Here is a 27,345-nt window from a genome sequence, read left to right as displayed (position 1 = left end):
TGGGTGCCTTTAGGGCTGGGCGTGTCCTGAGCGGTCATTGACCTTGGCTGTTTGGGCTTCCTGGGTGAAGGGAGCGGCGCCGATGAGTCTGTATCTGTATCTGATACCCAAGTACAAGTCTTTTGTTCTGGGGAAATGGGCCATTAGAATGCAAATTGGCTGGGGGTTTCGATAGTGTCTGTTTATCTAGCGGCAAATGTACACTTAAGCTCTGAGTTCGTCTGGATCCTGCATTGGCCATATTTCCCGTGATTCTTTGCAAGTGGCCATGTTTCTCTTTGTAAGTGGCCATCCCAGATGGCTACATCCCGTCCTTTTGATCCCAAACGCGAAGAGTGTTGGATCACACTGTGGTCCTTCATCTCTCTTTGGTGTGCCGGTTACCCTTGGCCATGGACAGTTCTACACTACTCCGTCCTATGTTTTTGGAACATTTACCTAACTTTTTAATACATCACACTAAATACATCACTAATACATCACATAAATTCCAAGGAGCCACTATTAACATTTAATCATACATTTAACTTCTTTACACAAGGGGACCTCTAACTGTCCTTACCTAAACTACACTCATGCTGCTGGAAAATAACAAAAGGAACTTATATTACAAACAAAAATTTTAAACAACAGCAGCATCACATTTCTACTTAACTCATTACATTTACAGAAAGCGCAAACTTTTTATTCATCAGAAATAGGGGTTCAAAATGTTTGTGGGGTCTGTTGAATTCCAAGAAAAGGGGCTCGGTGTGTACATATCGGGGAGCGGGAGGCTCTCCTTCGCCATTTGCGGAGTCTAAGTGTCTGAACGACACTGCAGAGTATTGCTATTACCAAAAGGGCTTCTACTGTACAGGAGAGGGAATACCATTTTACAATGTTTTCGCACATGTGGGGGTATCAATGTGTATCTCTATGTGTGGTGTGATGTCCGGGCTAGGGGTATCATGTTGTGTGGTTATGTTCGGGGCCGGTGTGGTGTAGGGGGTAAATGCATACAACGTGCGCATCTGTAGGGATCCAACGATGATCATAATGGAAGTCATCAGTTCTGTCTTCATCTTCTTGTCTTTTTGTTCTTTGTTCTTCATATATTCCTGGAGGTGCAAGCATAATATCTGTTATTATCCTTGGTTGACATCTTGTTTTGTTTGTCTTTCTCTTCTGAACTTCAATTACCCATTAGAATCGTCACCATGTGTGACTCCCTCATTTAAAAAAAAAAATAGCCATTTTGGAGATAAGACATCCGAAAAAAGAAAATTCTGTTAAAGTGCAAGGAATCTCGCAGCTTGTGGTTGATGCGTATAGCAGCAAATTTTGTTACAACCAAGTGTGTTGAACATGTAAATAATAGTTGGGGTAACGACCAAAGAGTCGCTGAAAGTAAAGAGTTGAATGCAGAGACTGTGGCAGAAAGCATTCTTTAAACTACATGCAAAATAAGCAGATAAAGAGGAACAAAGACCTGCCAAGTAAGGAGTGTTAAGAACTTTTCCAAATTACTCGCAATGACGGGAACATGGGGTGCGGGTGAGCCGCGGCAGGGCAAGAATGGGTGGACTTCCTCGGGTAGGGCAGTGATCAGTGCCGTTGCTCCACTCCCCAAGCTTGGCTGACCGAATACATAGGGGGTCCTCAGGCAGGGCGGGGATTAGTGCCTTTACTCCACTGCCTCAGTTTCGTTCACTACTTGTCTTGTGTTGATTGATGGCACATCAATTTAATAAGCTAAACTTTTAAGTTGAATTCATTGCTCAAGCCTGATCGCTTGGAGCTGGACCCACAAGCAGCCGACGCCACTGCAACATTCAAGCACTGGCTAAGCTGCTTCGAAGCTTACCTCGGAATCTCCCGAAGACGTCACAAACCTCCAAAAGCAGCAAATACTCAATGCACGGGTGAGCCCGCAAGTTTTCATTCTTATCAGAGACGCCCCCTCGTATTTTGAGGCGATAATGCTGCTGAAGGGGCAGTACGTAAAGACAGTAAATGAGGCATATGCTAGGAACCTCCTTGCCACGAGGTGACAACGCCCTGGAGAATCACAAGCCGAATTCATGCGTGCCTTGCGGGTACTTGGCTGGAACTGTGCTTGCCAGGCGGTAACGGCTGCCCAACTCACGGAGCTGCTGATCAGGAACGCCTATGTCGCGGGTATTAAATCTAATTACATCTGCCAGCGCTTGCTAGAAGGGGGTACACTCGGCCTACCAGAAACAGTGCAGCTCCCAAACTCCCTGGAAGTGGCTTTCCAGAACATGGAGGCCTACACCTCCGACCACGCGGCACCCTCGTGGACGTCGTGGCCGCCGCCATCACCCGACTTGAGTACAGCACAAGCCTGTGCCACGCAGCAGCCCGCCAACGCCGGAAGCCCGAAATGCTACCTTTGCGGCCAGGGTAAGCACCCCACACAACGCACAGAACGCGCCTTGCAATGGGTGTGGGAGGAAGGGCCACTTCGCCAAAGTCTGCCAGGCCCGACCTGTTCCTAAAGTTCCTAGGCCCAGCAACGCTGCCTGTTGCCCGTCGGGACCTCCCCCATCTGCCGCACCACCCGCCATGTGTGACTCGTGGGCGCTGCCATCTTCGCTGCCACCTACCATGTGCGACCCATGGGGGCCGCCATCTTCGCCGCCATCTTCGCTGCCACCCGCCATGTGCGACCCGTGGGGGCCGCCATCTCTGAGTCCACCTCCATCGCCACCCGCCACACGCAACCGATGGGGGCCACCATCTTTGAACTGCTCCGCCGCCTCCCGGGACCCCTGCTCACCCGGTCGTACACTGGCCACAGCTACCTCCGATCGACCCACCAACCACCTTCCGAAGCTCGCCTCCATCACACTCGACCAGTCTCGACCTCGCCAATTCACAAAATCCACGATGACCGTCCGGATCAACGGGCAGGAGACATCCTGCCTCTTTGACTCCGGGATCACAGACAGCTTCATCCACCAAGATACGGTAAGGCGCTGCTCCCTCCCAATTTTACCCGCGACCCAGAAAATCTCCCAGAAAATCTCCCTGGCTTCCGGATCACATTGCGTAGCAATGTGTCGCGACCATTTCAGTACAAGGCGTAGAGTACACTAACTTTAAGCTCTATGTCCTCTCCCATCTCTGTGCTGCCCTATTACTGGGCCTCGACTTCCAGTGCCACCTCCAAAGCATTACCTTAAAGTTCGGTGGACCCCTGCCCCCCTCACCGTCTGTAGCCTTACGGCCATTAAGGTCGCCCCACCCTCGCTCTTCGCTAACCTCACACCGGACTGAAAGCCCGTCACCACTAGGAGCAGACGATACAGTGCCCGGGACAGGGCCTTTATCAGGTCGGAGGTCCAGCAGCTCTTACAAGAGGGGATCATTGAGGCTAGTACCAGCCCCTGGAGACCCCAAGTAGTGGTCGTCAAGACTGGGGAGAAGCACTGGATGGTCATCGACTACAGTCAGACGATCAACCGGTACACGCAGCTCGATGCGTACCTCCTCCCCTGCATATCTGACATGGTCAATCAGATTGCACAGTATCGAGTCTTCTCCACAGTCGACTTGAAGTCCGCGTACCAACAGCTCCCTATCCGCCTGGAGGACCGCCAATACACTGCCTTCGAGGCAGATGGCTGCCTCTACCATTTCTTCATGGTCCCCTTCGGCGTCACCAATGGGGCCTCGGTCTTCCAGCGAGAAATGGACCGAATGGTAGACCAGTACAGGCTGCAGGTCACGTTCCCGTACCTGGATAACGTCACCATCTGCGGCCATGACTAGCAGGACCATGACGCAAACCTCCAAACATTCCTCCACACCGCCAAGCTCCTTAATCTCACATACAATAAGGAGAAATGCGTTTCCCGCACAACCCGCCTAGCCATCTTTGGCTATGTTGTGGAAAACGGAGTCCTAGCGCCCGACCGCATGCGCCCCCTCCTGGTACTCCCCCTCCCCCACTGCCCCAAGGCCCTGAAGAGATGAAGATTCTCTTATTATGCACAGTGGGTCCCCAATTATGTGGACAAGGCTTGCCCACTTATTAAATCTACCATTTTTCCCCTGACGGCTGAGGCCCGCCTGGCCTTCAACCGCATCAAGGCAGATATTGCCAAAGCCGTGATGCAGGCCGTGGACGAGTCCATTCCATTCCAGGTGGAGAGCGATGTGTAGTGAACGTTTAGCAGTAACCATTCACCACATATAGAACTGTATCATGCTGTTGCCCATGTGGGCTCCATCTATGGACCATTGTAAGGTATTACCTGTAATGTATCAGGCTGGTGCCTTGTGGGCTCTGCCACTGGCCCCACCCCTTGAGAGGAGTTATAAAGAGCAGTAGCACTGTGGGCGGCTCTCACTAGCAGACCAGTCGCAGGCAGGCACTGTTCTAGTTGATTAAAGCCACAGTTTTCTCCTACTCCTGGTTACGTGTGAATTGATGGTCGCATCACGATGCGTTCAACTTTGCCCTGGCCGCTACCCTCAATCAGGCAGGCAGGCCATGGCTTTCTTCTCCCGTACCCTCCATGCCTCCGAAATTTGACACTCCTCCGTCGAACAGGAAGCCCAGGCCATTGTAGAAGCTGTGCGACATTGGAGGCATTACCTGGCTGGCAGGCAATTCACTCTCCTCACTGACCAACGGTCAGTTGCCTTCATGTTTAGTAACACTCAGCAGGGCAAAATCAAGAACGACAAGATTCTGAGGTGGAGGATCGAACTCTCCACCTACAACTATGAGATCTTGTACCGACCTGGGAAGTTCAATGAGCCCCCAGATGCCCTATCCCGTGGTACATGTGCCAGCGCACAAGTAGACTGACTTTAGGCCCTCCACAATGACCTCTGTCACCCGGGGGTCACCCATTTTGTTCATTTTATCAAGGCTCGCAACCTGCCTCACTCCATCGAGGAGGTCTGGGCCATGACCAGGGACTGCTAGGTCTGCGCAGAGTGCAAACCGCACTTCTATCGGCCCAACAGAGTGCATCTGGTAAAGGCCTCCCGCCCCTTTGAGCGCCTCAGGATCGACTTCAAAGGGCCCCTCCCCTCCACTGTGGAGACCATAACGTGTACTTCCTCAACGTTATTGATGAGTACTCACGATTCCCCTTTACCATCCCGTGCCCTGACATGACCTCTGCCACCGTCATCAAGGCCCAGCACAGTCTCTCCACATTGTTCGGTTTCCTCACCTACATCCATAGCGATCGGGGTTCCTCCTTCATGAGCGACGAGTTGCATCAGTTCCTACTTAGCAAGGGCATCGCCTCAAGCAGGACGACCAGCTACAACCCCCAGGGAAACGGACAGGTGGAGAGGGAGAACACAACGGTCTGGAAGGCCGTTCTTCTGGCCCGATGGTCTAGAGGTCTCCCAGTCTCCTGCTGGCTGGAGGTCCTTCCCGATGTGCTCCACTCCATCCAGTTGCTCCTGTGCACTGCCACCAATGAGACCCCTCACAAACGTATGTTTGCCTTCCCTTGGAAGTCCACCTCAGGGGTCTCGCTCCCGTCCTGGTTAACAGTCCCAGGGCCCGTCCTCCAACGGAAGCATGCGAGGAGTCATAAATCGGATCCCCTCATCGATAAGGTCCTGCTCCTCCATGCCAACCCACAATATGCCTACGTGGCACATCATGACGGGTGGCAGGACACAGTCTCCCTCCGGGATTTTGCACCTGCAGGTTCCCCAGCGACCATCACCACCACCCCCGACCCTACACCGTATCCCTCCACCACTACCCGGCTACTTCAAGATTTTGCACCCGCAGGCCCACCGGCGACCATCACCACCACCCCCGTCCCTACACTGCCCCCCCCCTCCACTGACTCAACTACTGGGTGAAAAAGAGGACATCACGCTCCCGGACGCTCAGGTCTCGACATCAGTGCACACACCACAGCCGGGACTGAGGCGATCATGGTGGAAGGTCAAAGACCCTGACAGACTCGACCTTTAGGTCCACTTCACCCCTGCTGGACTCTTTTTCTAACAGGGGGTGGATGTGGTAAACCACTGTTAGTATATTATATGTATTGTGGTAAACTGTTACTGTATTACATATATTGTGGTAAACCACTGCCTGATGGCTCCGCCTCCCCTCGGGCTCAATATCAAGGTGGCCGACCTCCGACTCTGCCTCAGTTCGGGATCAGAGGCCAGGAGGCTTTCTGTTTAGCTTACCAAAACCTCAGTTTCGTTCACTACTCGTCTTGTGTTGAGGCCGCAGCCAGCTGATCCTGTATAGACTGGTTTCGATGGGCCTGGGAGGTGTGAATGGTGGGGGGATGGGGAGTATGTATATAGGAGCAGTTTCGAGAGGAAGTGTATGGGGGGTTAGGGTTTGTCTACAGGGAAAGCGGTGCGTCAGTTGAAGCGGGAGAAGGGTGTGGAGTATAAGTACATGGGGAAGGCCAGTCGCTTGCTGGCAGACAGCTCCGCAGCAGGCAGCCTCATGAGAGACTGGTCAGGTCCGGATTGGAGCGAGGGGATAGTGGTGGTGCCGGAGCAGGTGAACAGGGCAATTAAGGAGTTTTATAAGAGGTTGTATAGGTCAGAGCCTCCAGGGGATGAGTCGAAGATGAGGGAGTTCCTGGAGGGACTAGAGTGTCCTAAAGTCAGAGAGGAAGAAAGGGCAGGGTTGGCGGAGCTAATGGGGATTGAAGAGATTCGGACGGTGATAGGGAAGATGCAACGGTTAAAGCACCGGGGCTTGATGGGTTCCCAGTGGAATTCTTTAATATGTTTTTGCATATCCTGACGCCACTGTTGGTGGAGGTGTTTGAGGACACGGTGGCTGAGGGGGCGCTCCCAGAGGCGAAGGGACAGGCATCTATTTCGCTATTTCTAAAAAAGGATAAGGACCCAGGGGGGTGCGGGTCATATCGGCCAATGTTTCTGTTAAATGTGGATGCCAGGATTGGTGGTAAAGTGTTGCCGCTTAGGTTGGAGGAATGCCTTCCGCAGTTGATTGGGGAAGATCAGGCAGGTTTGTAAAGGGTAGGCAGTTGTCCTCAAATATGCGGCACTTGTTAAACGTGGTGCTCTCCCCATCAGAGGGAGGTGGATGTGAGCTGGAGGTGGTGGTGGTCCTGGATGCAGAGAAGGCGTTTGATCGGGTAGAGTGGAGTTATTTGTTTGTGGTGTTGGAGTGGTTTGGGATTGGGCCAACGTTTGTGGCATGGCTCAAATCGTTATCGAAGGAACCAAAGGCGAATGTTCATACAAATGAGGTAAACTCGGGATATTTTTAGCTACATAGCAGAATGAGACAGGGGTGTCCCATGTCCCCCCTTTCGTTTGTGCTGATTATCATAGAATTTACAGTGCAGTAGGAGGCCATTCGGCCCATCGTGTCTGCACCGGCTCTTAGAAAGAGCACCCTACTTAAGCTCATACCTCCGTCCTATCCCTGTAATGCATAAACCCAACTCACCTTTTTTCTTTGGACACTAATTGCAATTTAGCATGGCCAATCCACCTAACCTGCACATCTTTGGACTGTGGGAGGAAACCGGAGCACCCGGAGGAAACCCACACAGACACGGGGAGAATGTGCAGACTCCGCACAGACAGTGACCCAAGCCGAGAATTGAACCTGAGACCTTGAAGCTGTGAAGCAACTGTGCTAACCACTGTGCTACCATGCTGCCCACGGCACCGTGCTGATGATATAGCCCTTGGACATGCGCTGAGGTGCTCGGTTAAGTGGAGGGGGATCGTTGGGGGTGGGTTGAGCATAAGGTGTACGCTGACGACCTTTTGTTGTATATTTCTAACCCGGTTCCCACGGTAGGGGATATAATGGGGCTGCTGAGGCGATTTTATGGGATACAGATTCAATTTAGAGAAGAGCGAGGGCTTTTTGGTTTCCTCTCCGCAGGCGGGAGCTGGCTTGGGGGAATTGCCGTTTTGTGTGGCGACTACTCACTTAAGGTGCCTGGGGCTATAGGTGGCTTGGGATTGGGCCCGGCTCCATAAATTTAATTTTACGAGCTTGGTGGGTGTGGTAGTCACCACTGTTGTATTGTATATACTGCATACGAGGGGTATTACGGTAAGGCCCCTGTACGAACCAGGGGGTAGATCCCTGCCTGGTGGCTCCGCCCAGTAGGCCGAGTATAAATGTGTGGGCTCTCCGAGCTGCAGCTATTTCAGCAGCAGCTGCGGGAGGCTACACATCTCTGCGTAATAAAGCCTCGATTACACCCTACTCTCGTCCCGTCGTAATTGATAGTGCAACAGTGGGTAGGGTGAAGGCAGATTCGTTGAGGTGGGACAGCCTCCCCTATCTTTGGCAGGCCAGGTGTAGGTGGGATTGAAGAATATCTCATTTTATTCCAGGGCTCACTGGTCTTTTTGCCGAAGGCTTTTTTATGGGGGTGGAATAGTTGATTTTGTTGTTTGTATGGGCGAGTAAGGTAGTGAGGATTTGTAAGATGGTGCTTCAGGGAGGGCGACAGTTGGGGGGTTTAGCTCTTCTGAATCTGATATATTAGTATTGGGCAGCGAACAGCGAGAAGGTGAGGGGCGGGGGTAGGGAGCTGGAGGCTATATGGGCGAGGGTGGAGGCAGGTTCTTGTAGGAGGTTGGGATTGCGGGTGCTGGCAAAGGCACCACCCGCATTTGCCCCAGGGTAGTCCGGATGTGGTAGCCACGTTGAAGATATGGAGGCAATTTCGGCAGCATTTTAAGTTAGGCGCGGGGTCAAAGTTGATGCTGGTTCAAGAGAATTATGTGCTTGAGCCGGCGAGACTGGATCCTAGGTTTCGGGGATGGGAGGAGCGGATAGTGATGGAAATTAAGGACTTATCTTTGGAAGGGCGGTTTGCGAGTTTGGAGGAGTTGACGGAGAAGTTTGGGATTCCGGGGGTTGGGGGTACTTTAGGTATTTCCAGGTGCGGGACTTTGCACGGAAGGTTTTTACAACATTTCTGGTGACACATCCCTCCTCATTTTTGGAGAGGGACTTGTCGGTGATGCGGTTGGAGGGGGGAATCACCTCGGCGATTTATGGGAAGATTTTGGAGCTGCATATAGGCATCACTGGAGCAGGTTCAGGCCAAGTGGGAGGAGGAGCTGGGGGTGACATTGGAGGAGGGGTTGTGGTGTGAGGTGTTGCGGAGGGTGAATGCCTCAATCTTGTGTGCAAGGCTGGGGTTAATAGTTAAAGGTGGTACACAGGGCACACCTGACGATGTTGAGGATGATCTAGTTGTTTGAGGGGGTGGAGGGCACTTGCGAGTGGTGTGGAAGAAGTCCGCCAAAACATGTACATAGTTCTGGTCCTGTTGAAGTTGGAGAAATTTGGGGGGTCGTTTATCAGCACCATGTCGGTGGTCTTGCACTTGGATTTGGAACCCATTCCGCTGGGGGCCATATTTGGGGTGTCGGACTTACCGGAGCTGTAGTTAGGAGCGGGGTAGATGTTTTAGCCCTCGCCTTGCTGATTGCTCGCAGGCGGATCCTGTTGCGATGGAGGTCAGCATCTCCGCCAAGTGCCTCAGTATGGTTTGGGGATCTGATGGAGTTCCTGTATTTGGAGAAGGTTAAGTTTACTTTGAGGGGGACTTCTGGTGATGGGGATGTGGTGAGTAATCGCACATCCGGTGACTCTCCTCCATAAGACAACAATATAGGCACTTTTAGTCAAATTTAGCCCGCAAAATCGGACTTATGTTTGTTAAACCAGTTTTATTTTTTAAAAAATTCATACTGTTAGACTCACAGGCTCATGATATCACATGTAAATATAGTGATGATAATATATATACAAGAACAACAAGCATAGTATGTACAAATCTACAAATTGAGTCAATCAAGTTTTCTTCTGACTCTGATTGATCTTCTCAAAGTTTGACCTTGCTACTCAGAACTTGTAGATTCAACAAAGAACAAAGAAATGTACGGCACAGGAACAGCCCCTTCGGCCCTCCAAGCCCGTGCCGACCATGCTGCCCAACTAAACTACAATCTTCTACACTTCCTGGGTCCGTATTCCTCTATTCCCATCCTATTCATGTATTTGTCAAGATGCCCCTTAAATGTCACTATCGTCCCTGCTTCCACCACCTCCTCCGGTAGCGAGTTCCAGGCACCCACTACCCTCTGAGTAAAAAACTTGCCTCGTACATCTACTCTAAACCTTGCCCCTCTCACCTTAAACCTATGCCCCCTAGTAATTGACCCCTCTACCCTGGGGAAAAGCCTCTGACTATCCACTCTGTCTATGCCCCTCATAATTTTGTAGACCTCTATCAGGTCTCCCCTCAACCTCCTTCGTTCCAGTGAGAACAAACCAAGTTTATTCAACCGTTCCTCATAGCTAATGCCCTCCATACCAGGCAACATTCTGGTAAATCTCTTCTGCACCCTCTCTAAAGCCTCCACATCCTTCTGGTAGTGTGGCGACCAGAATTGAACACTATACTCCAAGTGTGGCCTAACTAAGGTTCTATACAGCTGCAACATGACTTGCCAATTCTTATACTCAATGCCCCGGCCAATGAAGGCAAGCATGCCGTATGCCTTCTTGACTACCTTCTCCACCTGTGTTGCCCCTTTCAATGACCTGTGGACCTGTACTCCTAGATCTCTTTGACTTTCAATACTCTTGAGGGTTCTACCATTCACTGTATATTCCCTACCTGCATTAGACCTTCCAAAATGCATTACCTCACATTTGTCCTGATTAAACTCCATCTGCCATCTCTCCGCCCAAGTCTCCAAACAATCTAAATCCTGCTGTATCCTCTGACAGTCCTCATCGCTATCCGCAATTCCACCAACCTTTGTGTCATCTGCAAACTTACTAATCAGACCAGTTACATTTTCCTCCAAATCATTTATATATACTACAAAGAGCAAAGGTCCCAGCACTGATCCCTGTGGAACAACACTGGTCACAGCCCTCCAATTAGAAAAGCATCCTTCCATTGCTACTCTCTGCCTTCTATGACCTAGCCAGTTCTGTATCCACCTTGCCAGCTCACCCCTGATCCCGTGTGACTTCACCTTTTGTACTAGTCTATCATGAGGGACCTTGTCAAAGGCCTTACTGAAGTACATATAGACAACATCCACTGCCCTACCTGCATCAATCATCTATTCTCCAGTCCTCCGGGACATCCACTGAAGACAGTGAGGATCCAAAGATTTCTGTCAAGGCCTCAGCAATTTCCTCTCCAGCCTCCTTCAGTATTCTGAGGTAAATCCCATCAGGCCCTGGGGACTTATCTAACTTAATATTTTTTAAGACACCCAACACCTCGTCTTTTTGGATCTCAATGTGACACAGGCTATCTACACACCCTTCTCCAGACTCAACATCTACCAATTTCTTCTCTTTGGTGAATACTGATGCAAAGTATTCATTTAGTACCACGCCCATTTCCTCTGGCTCCACACATAGATTCCCTTGCCTATCCTTCAGTGGGCCAACCCTTTCCCTGGCTACCCTCTTGCTTTTTATGTACGTGTAAAAAGCCTTGGGATTTTCCTTAACCCTATTTGCCAATGACTTTTCGTGACCCTTTCTAGCCCTCCTGACTCCTTGCTTAAGTTCCTTCCTACTTTCCTTATATTCCACGCAGGCTTCGTCTGTTCCCAGCCTTTTAGCCCTGACAAATGCCTCCTTTTTCTTTTTGACGAGGCCTACAATATCTCTCGTTGGGAGGCCTGTAGTAAACTCCCAACATTGTGACTACATCCTTCTTATTCCTGATCTCTACCCATATAGCCTCATTGCCCTCTGAGGTGTCCTCCCGCAGTACAGCTGTGATATTCTCCCTAACCAGTAGCGCAACTTCGCCTCCCCTTTTACTTCCCCCTCTATCCCGCCTGAAACATCTAAATCCTGGAAAGTTTAGCTGCCAATCCTGCCCTTCCCTCAACCAGGTCTCTGTAATGGCAACAACATCATAGTTCTAAGTACTAATCCAAGCTCTAAGTTCATCTGCCTTACCCATAATACTTCTTGCATTATAACATATGCACTTCAGGCCACCAGACCCGCTGTGTTCAGCAACTTCTCCCTGTCTGCTCTGCCTCAGAGCCCCACTGTCCCTATTCCCTAGTTCTCCCTCAATGCTCTCACCTTCTGACCTATTGCTCCCGTGTCCACCCCTCTGCCATACTAGTTTAAACCCTCCCGTGTGACACTAGCAAACCACGCGGCCAGGATATTTATGCCTCTCCGGTTTAGATGCAACCCGTCCTTATATAGGTCACACCTGCCCCGGAAGAGCTCCCAGTGGTCCAGATAACGGAAACCCTCCCTCCTACACCAGCTGTTTAGCCACGTGTTTAGCTGCTCTATCTTCCTATTTCTAGCCTCACTGGCACGTGGCACAGGGAGTAATCCCGAGATTACAACCTTCGAGGTCCTGTCTTTTAACTTTCTGCCTAGCTCCCTGAACTCCTGCTGCAGGACCTCATGCCCCTTCCTGCCTATGTCGTTAGTACCAATATGTACAACGACCTCTGCCTGTTTGCCCTCCCCCTTCAGGATGCCCTCTACCCGTTCGGAGACATCCTGGATCCTGGCACCAGGGAGGTAACATACCATCCTGGAGTCTCTTTCACGTCCACAGAAGCGCCTATCTGTGCCCCTGACTATAGAGTCCCCTATTACTATTGCTTTTCTGCGCTTTGACCCTCCCTTCTGAACATCAGAGCCAGCCGTGGTGCCACTGCTCTGGCTGCTGCTGTTTTCCCCTGATAGGCTATCCCCCCCGACAGTATCCAAAGGGGTATACCTGTTCGAGAGGGGGACAACCACAGGGGATTCCTGCACTGACTGCCTGCCCTTTCTGGTGGTCACCCACTTCTCTGCCTGCAACTTGGGTGTGACCACATTTACATAACTGCGATCTATGACGCTTTCTGCCACCTGCATGCTCCTAAGTGCATCCAATTGCTGCTCCAACCGAACCATGCGGTCTGTGAGGAGCTCCAGTTGGGTGCACTTTCTGCAGATGAAGCCATCCGGGACGCTGGAAGCCTCCCGGACCTGCCACATCTCACAGTCAGAGCACTGCTATATTTTTTTTAATTTCAAAGTTACTGTTAACTATCTGTTTCCTAGCACTAGATTTCTAATAAAAATGTGAAAGCTAAATATAGTACTCTCCGATCTCTGGCTTAGATACCCCTCTAAATTATAATTAAGTAATTATGTTTAATTAGTTACCAATGCTTAATTTTTTTAATTTAGTGTAGATTCCCAACCAGCCACTCAGGCCACAGCTTTTCTGTGATGTCACTTCAGTTTCCCCTCCGACACACACAATTTGAAAAAGGTATAAAAGTAAAAATGAGTAAAAATCACTTACTTACCTTCTTACCTTCTGATTGTCTTAGATGTTCTCAGGTTCTCTCCCTGACAGAGACTGCTCCTCCATCTCCGAACCTTGACCTGCACAATGCTAATAATATAATATAATAATAATATAATATGGCACTTACCTCCCACCAATGGGTCTTATTATTAGGTTAGAGGAGGAGGGCGGGTTGGAGACACTACACGTGTAGTGTCTCGGGTTTCCTCTCCACCAGAATTTATTGGTTGGGGGGGGGGTGGGGAGGGGGCTTCCCAGAAGTCCGCGGGTCGAAAAAAATAAAACAGAAAAGAAGTGTTTTTTAAAAGGATAAACTTACCTCCCAGAAATCACTTGCGCACCGCTCCCGCTGAAATCGACTTGAAATCAAATTCAGTGTTCTCCATGACATTCTCATGCTCAGGGACTGCTGAACTATCCGACACTGCAGCTGACATTGATTCTGACGTAGATTCATCATCCATCACGTTGTTGTGAAAGTCTTCTCTGGTTCTCAAGAGTGAGTGGCGATTTCTTCTTAAAACCAACCCATCCTCTGTACATTGTAGGACGAGGTGCTACTACTTCAAGTACAATGGCTTTTCTGACCAATTGCCTGAATCTTCAACTCTCACAATAGAACATAGAACATAGAACATTACAGCGCAGTACAGGCCCTTCGGCCCTCGATGTTGCGCCAACCTGTGAAACCACTCTAAAGCCCATCTACACGATTTCCTTAACGTCCATATGTCTATCCAATGACCATTTGAATGCCCTTAGTGTTGGCGAGTCCACTACTGTTGCAGGCAGGGCATTCCACGCCCTTACTACTCTCTGAGTAAAGAACTTACCTCTGACATCTGTCTTATATCTATCTCCCCTCAATTTAAAGCTATGTCCCCTCGTGCTAGACATCACCATCTAAGGAAAAATCCGCCCACCACATCCAATCCTCTGATCATCTTGTATGCCTCAATTAAGTCACCTCTTAACCTTCTTCTCTCTAACGAAAACAGCCTCAAGTCCCTCAGCCTTTCCTCATAAGATCTTCCCTCCATACCAGGCAACATTCTGGTAAATCTCCTCTGCACCCTTTCCAATGCTTCCACATCCTTCCTATAATGCGGCGACCAGAATTGCACGCAATACTCCAAATGCGGCCGCACCAGAGTTTTGTACAGCTGCAACATGACCTCATGGCTCCGAAACTCAATCCCTGTACCAATAAAAGCTAACACACCGTACGCCTTCTTAACAACCCTCTGAACCTGGGTGGCAACTTTCAGGGATGCATGTACATGGACACCGAGATCTCTCTGCTCATCTACACTACCAAGAATCTTACCATTAGCGCAGTACTCTGTCTTCCTGTTATTCCTTCCAAAATGAATCACCTCACACTTTTCTGCATTCAACTCCATTTGCCACCTCTCAGCCCAGCGTTGCAGCTTATCTATGTCCCTCTGTAACTTGTAACATCCTTCCGCACTGTCCACAACTCTACCGACTTTAGTGTCATCTGCAAATTTACTCACCCATCCTTCTACGCCCTCCTCCAGGTCATTTATAAAAATGACAAACAGCAGTGGCCCCAAAACAGATCCTTGTGGTACACCACTAGTAACTGGAATCCAGTCTGAACATTTCCCATCAACCACCACCCTTTGTCTTCTTCCAGCTAGCCAATTTCTGATCCAAACTGCTAAATCACCCTGAATCCCATGCCTCCGTATTTTCTGTAGTAGCCTACCGTGGGGAACCTTATCAAATGCTTTACTGAAATCCATATACACCACATCAACTGCTTTACCCTTATCCACCTGTTTGGTCACCTTCTCAAAGAACTCAACAAGGTTTGTGAGGCATGACCTACCCTTCACAAAACCGTGTTGACTATCTCTAATCAAATTATTCCTTTCCAGATGATTATACATCCTATCTCTTATAAACCTTTCCAAGATTTTGCCCACAACAGAAGTAAGGCTCACTGGTCTATAGTTACCTGGGTTATCTCTACTCCCCTTCTTGAACAAGGGGACAACATTTGCTATCCTCCAGTCTTCTGGCACTATTCATGTAGCCAAAGATGACGTAAATATCAAAGCCAAAGGCTCAGCAATCTCCTCCCTAGCTTCCCAGAGAATCCTAGGATAAATCCCATCTGGCCCAGGGGACTTATCTATTTTCACACTTTCCAGAATTGCTAACACCTCCTCCTTATGAACCTCAAGCCCTTCTAGTCTAGTAGCCTGAATCTCAGTATTCTCCTCGACAACATTGTCTTTTTCCTGTGTGAATACTGACGAACAATATTCATTTAGCAATGTCATCACTACTCAGAGATGGTAAAGTTCTAGACGCTCTATCATCGAACTGCTTTTGTATTGCTTTAATGTTCTGCATTTCCTGCAGTACCACTGCATTCTCCTCCTTCTTTTCCAAGGATGGAAGTGTGGTACGCAACCTTCTATTCATGAGTAATTCTGCTGGCGATCTACCATGTGACAATGGTGATGCTCTGTGACTCAATAGTGCGAGATATGGATCAGATTGTCCATTGCTTTCTTCAATATGGACACCTTTATCAGCTTTTACATTTGCTTGTGGGTACAACAAACTCGTCATGACGTAATTGAAATCATATGTGACTGCAAAGTGTTGCCACTCTTCACAGCTAAAACAAGGACCGTTGTCACTCACGACGACTTGCGTAATTCCGTGTCCAGAAACAAATGACTTGGTATGCAGTATTACACTGCTTGCCGTTATGCTTGAGAGGAGAGCCATTTCGGGATAGTTTGAAAAATAGCCTATGATCATTGAATAATCTTTCCCTCGTAGGTGAAAGCGATGAATAGTTACTTTCTGCCATGGTGCCTTAGGTAAATCAGATATTTGCAGAGGTTCTCGTTTTTGCTTACAATGATGAGTTTAGCATATGTCACAACAATTGGCCATCCTGTCAATATCTTGGTTTATACCTGGCCAGTAAGCAAGTCATGAGCTCTCCTTCACATTTTTCAATTCCTAGATGTCTTTTGTATATCCTCTTTAGGACATCCTTGCGAAGAGATTGAGGTATAACTGTAGTGTTCAAACGAAGTACCACTCCATTAATGATACTGAGTTCAGATCTTATATTGTAGAACTCCATACATTGACCTCTGGCTAGTGTGAGTTGATGTTCCTCATCACCTCTTGAAGAGTTTGATCCTTCCTGCTCTCTTCTTGGCTCTCACGTAGTTTCGTATCTGATACTGGTAGTAGTGTGGAAATAAGATAGACACGCAGATTCATATTTTCAGCAATTTCACTACAAATACTTTGTATCATTCTCGATAATGCATCTGCTAAGAAGAAATATTTGCCTGGCGAGTAGATGAGATTGAACTCAGCGTTGTAATTTCATCATCAACCTCTGAAGGCGCAGAGACATTTTTTAATGATGTTAACCAAAGGACAATGATCTGTCTCAACCGTGAAAGCTGGAAGCCCACAGATGTAGTCGTGGAATTTCTCCGAGCCTACAACTAAACCCACGCATTCATTTTCGATTTGAGAATACGTCTGCTCTGTTGTCGTCATGGATCGGGTTGCATGCGTGACTGGTTTCCAATCGTCATGCTCGAGTTGCAGAAGAACTGCTCTGGACCATCTTTGGACGCATTTGTCTTGAACTTCTTCCACTCTTGCTCATGTTGCTCAGTCCAAGTGAAATCCATTGTCTTGTGTAGGAGATCAAGTAGATGCGTTATATTTGCTGACTGGTTTGGAATAAACTTCCCTATAAAATTGATCATACCCATCACTCTTAAGATGGCTTTCTTGTTGTGTGATTTTGGCATGTTGAGAATTGCTTGGATTTTGCCCTTGTCAGGTTCAATGCCATGCGATGAGAGCTCATCACCTAGGAATGTGACCTCAGTTACTCCAAATTGGCACTTTTGCTTGTTGAGTTTCAGCCCATTTCTCCTGATACTTGTGAGAACTTTAAGTAACCTCGTATTGTGCTCTTCTATGGTTGAGCCCCAAAGGATGATATCATTTCCGTACACCTCATTTCCCTTTGATTATGTGCTCCATGGCAAGAAAAATTTCTGATGGTGAAATTATGCCGAAAGGCATTCTCAGAAAGCAGTACCGTCCAAATGGCGTAATGAAAGTGCAGTATTTTGTACTTTGTTCCTCTAGCTTTGGTTGCCAAAAACCCTGAGATGCGTCGAGTTTTGTAAAGAGTTGTGCACCAGCCATCTCTGATGTGATTTCCTCACATTCTGGCATTTGGTAATGTTCTTTTTTGATATTCGCGTTAAAATCTTTCGGATCTATGCATATGCGAATATCGCCATTCATTTTCTTTACACAAACCATGGAGTTTACCCAATCGGTAGGTTCTTCTATCTTTCTGCTTACTTTTAACTTTGTCATTCTGTCTAGCTCCTTTTTGAGGCGATCCTGAAGAGGTGCAGGTACCCTTCTTGGTGCCTGTATCACAGGTTTTGCATCCTCATGGAGTTGTATCTTGTAGGTGAATGGTAGTGTACCAAAATCTGTGAACACATCGCTGAATATTCTGATAATGTTCTCAGAATCGTTGGAGGATCCAATCCTTTGTGGATGCAACTGCACTAGACCTAATTCTTAACAGGACTGATCACAATATAAAATGGGATGGAATAAACTGTGTTCTTCACCAGCACACTCAGCTCACAAGTGCCATCACATCTAATGCTTGAACCACTATAATCTCTTAGAGATATTTTGTGATTTCTTCTGATAGGCTTAATTTTTAGATTTTTAAAATTAGTTTTGCTGATTAAATTGGCTTTGCCACCAGTGTCTAACTTTAATTGGACCAGTGTACCATTCACTTCAAGTGGTAGCAACCATTTGTCTGCATCAACCCCAATTATTTTAAATGGAGTACCAGTTTGCATTTTTTTAAGTGCTGGAGAATGTTTTTAAGTCACCAAAAAATTCTTCTTCTCTGTTATTACTTCAAGAAATAATGATGTTTCATCACTGGAGACTGTGGCCTGGATTCTCCCAAAATCGGGCTATGTTCCCACGTCGGCGTAAAAACGCAGGCGTTGCTCTCCCTAGTTTCTTGCAGGGACCCGGGAAGCTTCACGCAGCTTTGGATGCAGATATGGGCCCCCGCACTTCAGGTTCTGAGTCCGTGCATGCGCACGGTGGCGGGCTCCAGCGGCCACGCCGAGCGCATTGGCGAATTCGGACCGTGGACCAATACCAACAATCTAGGCCTACCCGATCGGCCGCGCGCCCGAGGATCCTTCCGGCCCGATCGCTCCCCAGGCCGCCCATAAGGACCCCCCGGTGCTCGGTCTCCCCGCCCTCCCCCCCCACCCCCAACCAGGGAGGCTGTGGACTGTGTCCGCGGCTGCCGCGCAAGAGTCCTGATCGGCCATACCACATGAGTTCCACACCGTCGGGAATTCGGCCGGTTGGGAGTGCAGTATCGCTGGGCAGGTCTCTGTCAATGGTCCCACAGCCGCGCGGCGTAGATCGCCGACCCGCAATTCTTTGGGGCCCTGAGAATCGCCGGAGCGGCGCCCGGCCTGATTTGGTCAGGAACTTTGATTCTCAGCTCCCGCACCAAACGCAATTTCGGAGCGGGGCTGCGGAGAACCCAACCCTGTATCTTCCACTGTGGTGTCTGATCTGGGGTTGAGCTTAGAGTAACAATTCTGACCAAAGTGATTTTTCCTTTGCAACTGGAACAAAACTTACCAAACGCTGGACACTGCCTTAATTTATGTCTTTGACCGCCTCTTTTACACAGAACTACTTCGTCCTGATCTTCAACCTGTTTTTTGGTGCGAAAGGAGCTGCAGGAACATATCTGCATTTTATCAGAGGTTTCCCGCCTTTTTTGGAAAAAGGGCAGCAACAATAATGTTTGCCTCCAAGATGACACTGCCATTACTGAGAAACATTTTAGAATGCTGGGCTGCTAGCTCGTGAGCTGGACAAATCTTAACCGTTTGTTTCAAAGACAGTTCCGATTCCCTCAGCAACCATTTCCTCAGCTTACTTTCATTCACACCAAACACAATTTGGTCCTGATTCATGGACGATTCCACCACGGAAAAATTACAGGTTTAACTTTTAACTTTAAATCAGAGATGAAATGATCTATGTACTCTCCTGTCTTCTGTAAACGTGATCTAAATACATAGCGTCCATAAATTTCATTCTTTCTGGGGCTGCAATGTGCATCAAATCTTCAAAATACTTTGTTGAAATTTTACTATCTTCAACGTTTGCAAATTTAAACGTATTATAGAATCATAGAAGTTTACAGCATGGAAACAGGCCCTTCGGCCCAGCCAGTCCATGCCGCCCAGTTTTTACCATTAAGCTAGTCCCAGTTGCCCGCACTTGGCCCATAACCCTCTATACCCATCTTACCCATGTAACTATCTAAATGTTTTTTAAAAGACACAATTCTACCCGCCTCTACTACTACCTCTGGCAGCCCATTCCAGACACTCACTACCCTCTGAGTGAAGAAATTGCCCCTCTGGGCCCTTCTGAATCTCTCCCCTCTCACCTTAAACCTATGCCCTCTAGTTTTAGACTCCCCTACCTTTGGGAAAAGATGTTGACTATCTACCTTATCTATGCCCCTCATTATTTTATAGACCTCTATAAGATCACCCCTAAGCCTCCTACGCTCCAAGGAAAAAAGTCCCAGTCTATCCAGCCTCTCCTTATAACTCAAACCATCAAGTCCCGGCAACATCCTAGTAAATCTTTTCTGTATTAAACACAGAAATTGCCTTGGGCCCTGCCGCTGTTAGGAGCATCGCTACCTTAAGCGAATCTGATTGATCTTCCAAATTTAGTGCAGTAAGAAACAGATTAAATTGTTGTTTAAACACACACCAGTTGCTGTCCACATTACCATGCAATCTGAGACTCATTGGTGGCTTCAAGGACTCCATGATGTTATTCCTGCCGTCTGCAAAATCTTCAAATCTCTGTGGACCTCGTGGCAGGCTGATGGTTTTTTTTCAGTGTTTAATACCAGCTAACCCTGGTACCATGTAATGTTCTAGTCGGATGGCCCAATGTATATTACAAGAACATTTGTAGTTAATGCTATAAGCGATTTATTAACATTAACTGTGGGTAAATTATATACAAAGCAACAGATGAATAACAATAAGATCAAGCGCAAACAACCTCTCTCTTCAGCTTCCTCCAGCCAGTCTGAGGGGTCAGCTGACTCTAACATTCACTTATAACCTAATGAGACTCCTAGTGGTCAGTCAGTGAGTTACAACACAACCATGATATGACTAAAAGTGGGCCGGAGATCGACAGGGCTCACAGGTCGCACTGACCATAGCCGAGGGCCGGGGAGCAGCCGAGAGCGATAATAGCCAAGTTGCACAAATATCAGGACCGAGAAAGGATTCTTTGCTTGGCTCGACAGACGAAAGCATGCAGCTGGGAGGGACATAAAGTGTATCATGACATTGGGGCGGACTTGAAGAAGCATAGGGCCGAACTTAACCATGCAAAGACGGCCCTATACAGGAACAAGGTCAGATTCAGGATGTTATCCCCAGCCAGGCTCTGGGCAACATACCAGGTCAAAGAATTCTATTTTATAGAAGGCCTTTGATTGGGTGGGGTGGGTGTATTTGTTGGAGGTGTTGAGTCGGTTTGGGTTTGTGGATTGGGTTTGGCTGTTGTACATGGCGTCAAGGCAACGTTTGGACGAGTTTGGGGTGCTTTAGGCTACATTGGGGGATGAGGCAGGGGTGCTTGCTTTTCACCTTGGTGATAGAGCCTTTGGTAATAGGACTTAGGGTGTTGAGGGGTTTGAAAGGGATTGATCAGGTGGGAGGACTGAGCACAGACTCTCACTGTATGCGGACAATCTGTTGCTATACATTTCAGACCCGATTGGCAGCTTTTCAAAGAATCATGGAGATCCTGAGGGAATTTTGCTGGTTTATGGGGGACAAATTGAACATGGGAAGAGCAAGGTGTTTCCTATCAATGCTAGAGGGCAAGAGAGAAGCTTAAGGGAGTTACCGTGAGGGAGGGTTTTCAGTATCGAGGAATCCAGGCAGCTTGGAGCTGGGTTCAGCTACACAAATTGAACTTGGCATGACTGGTGGAGGTAATGAAGATGGATTTCAGGAGGTGGGATGTTTTGCCGCTGTCACTGGCTGGGATGGTGCAGTTAAAATGACGGTGCTGCCCAGGTTCTTGTTCATATCCAGAACCTCCCCTTCTTTGTTCACAAGTCCTTGTTTAGGAAGGTTAACGGGATAATTTTGGGGTTTGTGTGGGCAGTGGGGTGTTTTTGGAGATGGGCCGGGGGGGCGACGGTGCCAATCTTGATGAATTACTACTGGGCGGCAAACATCGTAATGGTGAGGAAATGGGTGGTGGAGGAGAGGTCGGTGTGGGGGCGGATGGAGGTGACGTTGTGTATGGGGACGATTTTGGTGGGGTTAGAGCACTTTAGGGACTTGCCTATAGGGGGTACGTTTGCGGGACTGGAGGAGTTGGAGGAGACGTACAAGTTGCCAAAAGGGAATGGTTTTAGGTACCTGCAGGTGAAGAATTTTGTGAGGAGAGAGGTGCCGTCCTTCTTGCGGCTGCTGCCTCCTGTGTTGCAGGACAGGTTGTTGTCAGAGGAAGATATTGGGGAATAGAGGGTGTTGGATACCTACACTGACTTGATGGAGAGGGAGGCTGCACTGGTTGGGGAGATTAAGCATAAATGGGAGTAGTGGGTGGGGAGGTGCAGGCCAGGACATGGAAAGAGGCTCTGTGTAGGGTGAATGCATCTTCATTGTGTGCAACGTTAAGCCTCATCCAGTTGAAGATGCTGCATAGGACCCACATGACGGCTGCGAGGATGAGCCGGTTCTTTTCAGGGGTAGAGGGTGGGTGTGGGCAGTGTTTGTGTGGCGGGGGGGGGGGGGGGGGGGGGGAGGAGCCACAAATCATATCCACATGTTGTGGGCGTGTCCAAAGCTTCGGGGGTTCTTGGATGTTATGTCCAAGATTCTGGGTGTGAGGGTGGCCCCGAGTCCGGAGGTGGCGATATTCGGTGTGTTGGAAGATCCAGGAGTCCAGGTGGGGAGAGAGGCCTTTGCCTTCCTGATAGCCGGGGATGGATCTTGTTGTGTTGGCGGGACTTGTAGCCGCCAAAGGCGGGGGGTATGGGGAGTGACCTGTGGTTGGAGAAGGTCAAGCTCGCTTTGTGGGCTGGAGGTACAACTGGAGGTGGAAACCGTTCATTGATTTCTTCAAGATCGATTGAGGGGTCAGTGGAGTGGGGAGGGGTCAGTTAAGGAGGAACAATTAGGAAGGGGTGTGGTGGGGTGTTGGTGCGGGGCAGGTTGGGGGCTTGTGGTTTCTGCATCCTGTTGGTGCTTTGGTCTACTGATTTTTTATGTATATATGTAAAAAATCTTGAATGAAACATTTAAAAAAATACATATCATATATATATAGATATATATATATGATACATATTATATATATTTATTATATATAGATATATAATGTCATCATGTGATGCTCTAATTTTAATATTATTAAAGGCCAAATTCCAATCATCGATTCAGTCAAATCATAATGTGAATTGAGCTCTTCTGGTTCCAGCTCAAGTCTATGATCTCCCTTAATGCCAGAAGCAATTGTGTCATTGCAAAATATTTTATAAAAATAGTGCACCTGCCAAAAATGTTTTGCGACTATCCTCACACCTGCAGAGCCGCCACCATCACCAGGCTCGTGGAGTACCTGGCCAGCGAGAACGGCAGAGGAGCCGTCGACAATTCCCCAGACATGTATCCCTGCAAGAGGCTGACTCCAACTGCCCCCATGCCACCCCCCCCCCCCCCACTTCCTTAACAGAGCGATGTTCGCTGCCCAATAATAATTCTTTATGTTTGGCAAAGTCAGCCCTCCCCCCACCCCTGCTCCAACAGGACCTTCTATTGTAAACGCACTGGTGATAATTTATCAAAATTCATTAGACTCTGGGGTGGTCCCAGAGGATTGGAAAGCAGCAAACGTGACACCACTGTTTAAAAAAGGAGGTCGGCAGAAAGCGGGTAATTATAGGCCGGTAAGCTTAACTTCGGTTGTAGGGAAAATGCTGGAATCTATCATTAAGGAGGAAATAGCGGGGCACCTGGAGGGAAATTGTCCCATTGGGCAGACGCAGCATGGGTTCACAAAGGGTAGGTCGTGTCTGACTAATTTGGTAGAATTTTTTGAGGCCGTTACCAGTGCAGTAGATAACGGGGAGCCAATGGATGTGGTATATCTGGATTTCCAGAAAGCTTTTGACAAGGTGCCACACAAAAGGTTGCTGCATAAACTAAAGATGCATGGCATTGAGGGTAAAGTGGTAGCACGGGTCGAGGATTGGTTAACTAACAGAAAGCAGAGAGTGGAGATAAATGGCTGTTTCTCTGGTTGGCAACCTGTAACTAGTGGGGTCCCTCAAGGATCAGTGTTGGGCCCGCAGTTGTTCACAATTTACATGGACGATTTGGAGTTGGGGACCAAGTGCAATGTGTCAAAGTTTGCAGACGACACTAAGATGAGTGGTAAAGCAAAAAGTGCAGAGGATACCGGAAGTCTGCAGAAGGATTTGGATAGGTTAGGTGAATGGGCTAGGGTCTGGCAGATGGAATTCAATGTTGCCAAGTGTGAGGCTATCCATTTTGGGAGGAATAACAGCAGAATGGATTATTATTTAAACGGTAAGATGTTAAAACATGCTGCTGTGCAGAGGGACCTGGGTGTGCTGGTGCACGAGTTGCAAAAAGTTGGTGTGCAGGTGCAACAGGTGATTAAGAAGGCTAATCGAGTTTTGTCTTTCATTGCTAGAGGGATGGAGTTCAAGACTAGTGAGGTTATGCTGCAATTGTATAGGGTGTTGGTGAGGCCGCATCTGGAGTATTGTGTTCAGTTTTGGTCTCCTTACCTGAGAAAGGACATATTGGCACTGGAGGGAGTGCAGAGGAGATTCACTAGGTTGATCCCAGAGTTGAGGGGATTAGATTATGACGAGAGGTTGAGTAGACTGGGACTGTGCTCATTGGAGTTTAGAAGGATGCGGGGGGATCTTATTGAGACATATAAAATTATGAAGGGAATAGATAGGATAGATGCGGGCAGGTTGTTTCCACTGGTCGGGGAAAGCAGAACTAGGGGCCATAGCCTCAAAATAAGGGGAGGTAGATTTAGGACGGAGTGTAGGAGGAATTTCTTCACCCAAAGGGTTGTGAATCTCTGGAATTCCTTGCCCAGTGAAGCAGTTGAGGCACCTTCTTTAAAAGTTTTTAAGAAAAAGATAGATGCCTTTCTAAAGAATAAAGGGATTCGGGGATATGGTGTACGGGCCGGAGAGTGGAGCTGAGTCCACAAAGATCAGCCATGATCTCATTAAATGGCGGAGCAGGCTCGAGGGGCCAGATGGCCTACTCCTGTTCCTAATTCTTATGTTCTTATGTTCTTAACCCGTGAGGATTTCCCAGCCCACACAAACCCTGAGATCAATGAATTAACTTTCCAAAAGAATGATTTTGGGACAAAGAACGGGAGGTTCTGAAAAACGAATAAAAGCCTCAAGAGTACTGTCATTTTCACTGTCTGCATCCGCCCCGCCAGCGACAGTGGCAGCACATCCCACCTCTTGAAATCCCCCCTCATCTGTTCCACCAACTGCGCCAAATTCAATTTGTGAAGTTTTTCCCATCCCCGCGCCACCTGGATTCCTAAATATCTGAAGCTCGCCCCCACCACCTTAAACGGCAGCTCAGCCAACCTCCTCTCCTGCTCCTTGGCCTCGATCGGGAAGACCACACTCTTCTCCTGTTTAGCTTATATCCAGAAAATCGGTTAAACTCCTCAAAAATACCCATAACTCCCCCGATGCCCCCCCTAGTGGATCCCAATATTAAGCAGCCGGACGTCTATTTATAGTGAGACCTTGTAGCCCCCCCCTTCCCCCGGCACGATCCCTCTCCAACACTTTCACGTTCGAAGCACCATTGCCAATGGTTCTATTGCCAAGGTAAAGAGCAACGGGGTGAGTGGGGACACCTGCCTTGTTCCACGGTGTAGCCCAAAGTACCCTGAGCTCACCCGATTCTTCTATATGCTCGCTATCAGCGCCCTATACCAGAGGTTTTCAAACTCAGGGTCCCGACCCGCGGGTGCGTCGCGGGCAAGTTTCGGGAGTGTCGCAGCGCTCGGTCGCGGCATTGATGATCGCGGGAGGAACGAGCAATTGCCACAACTGGCTTTTAAAATTGCCGACCATCCCGTGCATGCATGCCAGATCAAGCCGTGCGCAGGCCCGGAGTCCAGCAGGGTTGACCACCTCCTGCTGAAGTCAGCACGCTGTCCAGGGCCAGTTCGTTTGGGAAAATGAGAGAATCCTCTCACCCAGAGCAGTGGCAGAGAGAATGTCACGTGCCCCCTGCGCTGATAGCATGTGTTCTGGGCGTGAGAGATTCCGCGACTTTGCAGCTGCCATTAGTGTGCTGGTGGGAACTGCAGGGCCTCTGGTGAACAACCCATGAAGAAGAAGCTGAAAACAGCAACAAAGCAGCATAAAGATGATTACTTGAGATGTGGGTTATTAATTATTCCACTGCAAATCAGGATTCAAAGTTCACGTGTGTTATCTGCAGAGAAGCACTGGAAAATGAAAGTTTAAAACTCTCAAAACTTCAAAGATATTTGAAGACTAAACATGAAGAGTTTGAGGACAAACCTCTTTCTTTTTTTCAACGGATGCAGTGAGACCTTAAATCATCAGCGGGAGTCATTATTAGAAACATATCATTCAATAACAAAGCAAGTGACATCATGAATACCAAGCAGGCTCATCTGTCACATTAAAGGCAAGTGAAAATGGTGGGTCACGTGTTTCCGGCAGGCAGGCACTGAGGGTGAAGCTGATTTGGTGTGTGCGCCATGGGTTACAGTGGCTTAACAGTGCCCATTATCATCCTGATGCACGATCAATTGCACGAAGACTAGAGTTGGGTACAACTGTGGCTTTATTACAGTCAGATGCGTGGCCTCCTGCTGCAGCTGGTGAAATGGCAGGGCACTGGAGGTCATGCATATTTATACAGTTCTCCGTGGGCAGAGCCAGCCAGCAGAAGTTACCGGTGAACCTGTAGTGCAGGCCCTACCTTACATCTCCTATTGCAGTGGTTCACCACATTCACCCCCTGTTAAAAATGAGTCCGGTAGGGGTGACGTGAAATATATACAATTAGTGCAATTATGTACAGTGGTAGGGAAAGAAAAGTCCATGTTGACGGTCCGGAGTCCGTCAAAGGTTCAGCCGGTCCGGTGCTTTGTTGGGAGCGGTGTAACGGTGGCGACGAAGTCGGTGCTGGCGGTGGTAGAGGTGGCCCCGATGCAGTGGTGGTGGTGCTGATGCTGGCCAGTCATCGGGGAACTCCGGGAGCGTGCAGAAGTCCTCTTCGTCCTCTTGTGCGGAAAAGGGGATGGGGGGGTGCTCTGGTGGGGTCAATATTGGCGGCGCGGTGGGAGGTGAGGGGGGGGGCGCATTGGTAGTGGGGTGTGTTGGGGTGGAACCTGACGGTGCCAGGTCCCTGAGTGAGACAGTATTTTGGCAGCCGTCGGGGAACTCAACATAGGTATATTGAGGGTTGGCGTGGAGCAGGTGCACCCTGTCCGCCTTGTGGAGTCGGACGTGCCTACGGAGAAGGACCGGTCCTGGAGCAGCGAGCCAAGTCGGGAGCAACACCCCGGATGTGGACTTCCCGGGGAAGGTAAAAACATGTTCATGGGGTGTGTTATTAGTGGCGGTGCACAATAGTGACCGGATGGAGTGTAGAGCATCGGGGAAGACTTCCTGCCAGCGAGAGGCTGGTAGGTTCCTGGACCGTAGGGCCAGCTTGACAGCCCTCCACATTGTCCCATTCTCCCGTTCTACTTGCCCGTTCCCCCGGGGTTTGTAGCTGGTTGT

At 48.7% G+C, this 27,345-nt stretch overlaps 1 long non-coding RNA gene across 1 annotated transcript in view; it reads right to left on the bottom strand.

Annotated features, from left to right (window-relative positions):
* Positions 1–413: 413 nt before the first annotated feature.
* Positions 414–27,345, bottom strand: part of LOC140427992 (uncharacterized) — a 66,034-nt gene continuing 39,102 nt past the window's right edge. The window contains exons 2-3 of the long non-coding RNA XR_011948678.1: positions 9,403–9,535; positions 414–1,100 (exon numbers count right to left, since the gene is read on the bottom strand). This is a non-coding gene — a long non-coding RNA (uncharacterized lncRNA). The remainder of the gene's footprint in view (positions 1,101–9,402; positions 9,536–27,345) is intronic.

This window comes from Scyliorhinus torazame, chromosome 8 (assembly GCF_047496885.1).
Source record: "Scyliorhinus torazame isolate Kashiwa2021f chromosome 8, sScyTor2.1, whole genome shotgun sequence".
Classification (NCBI taxonomy): Eukaryota; Metazoa; Chordata; class Chondrichthyes; order Carcharhiniformes; family Scyliorhinidae; genus Scyliorhinus; species Scyliorhinus torazame.
This window is presented reverse-complemented; position numbering and strand designations above follow the sequence as displayed.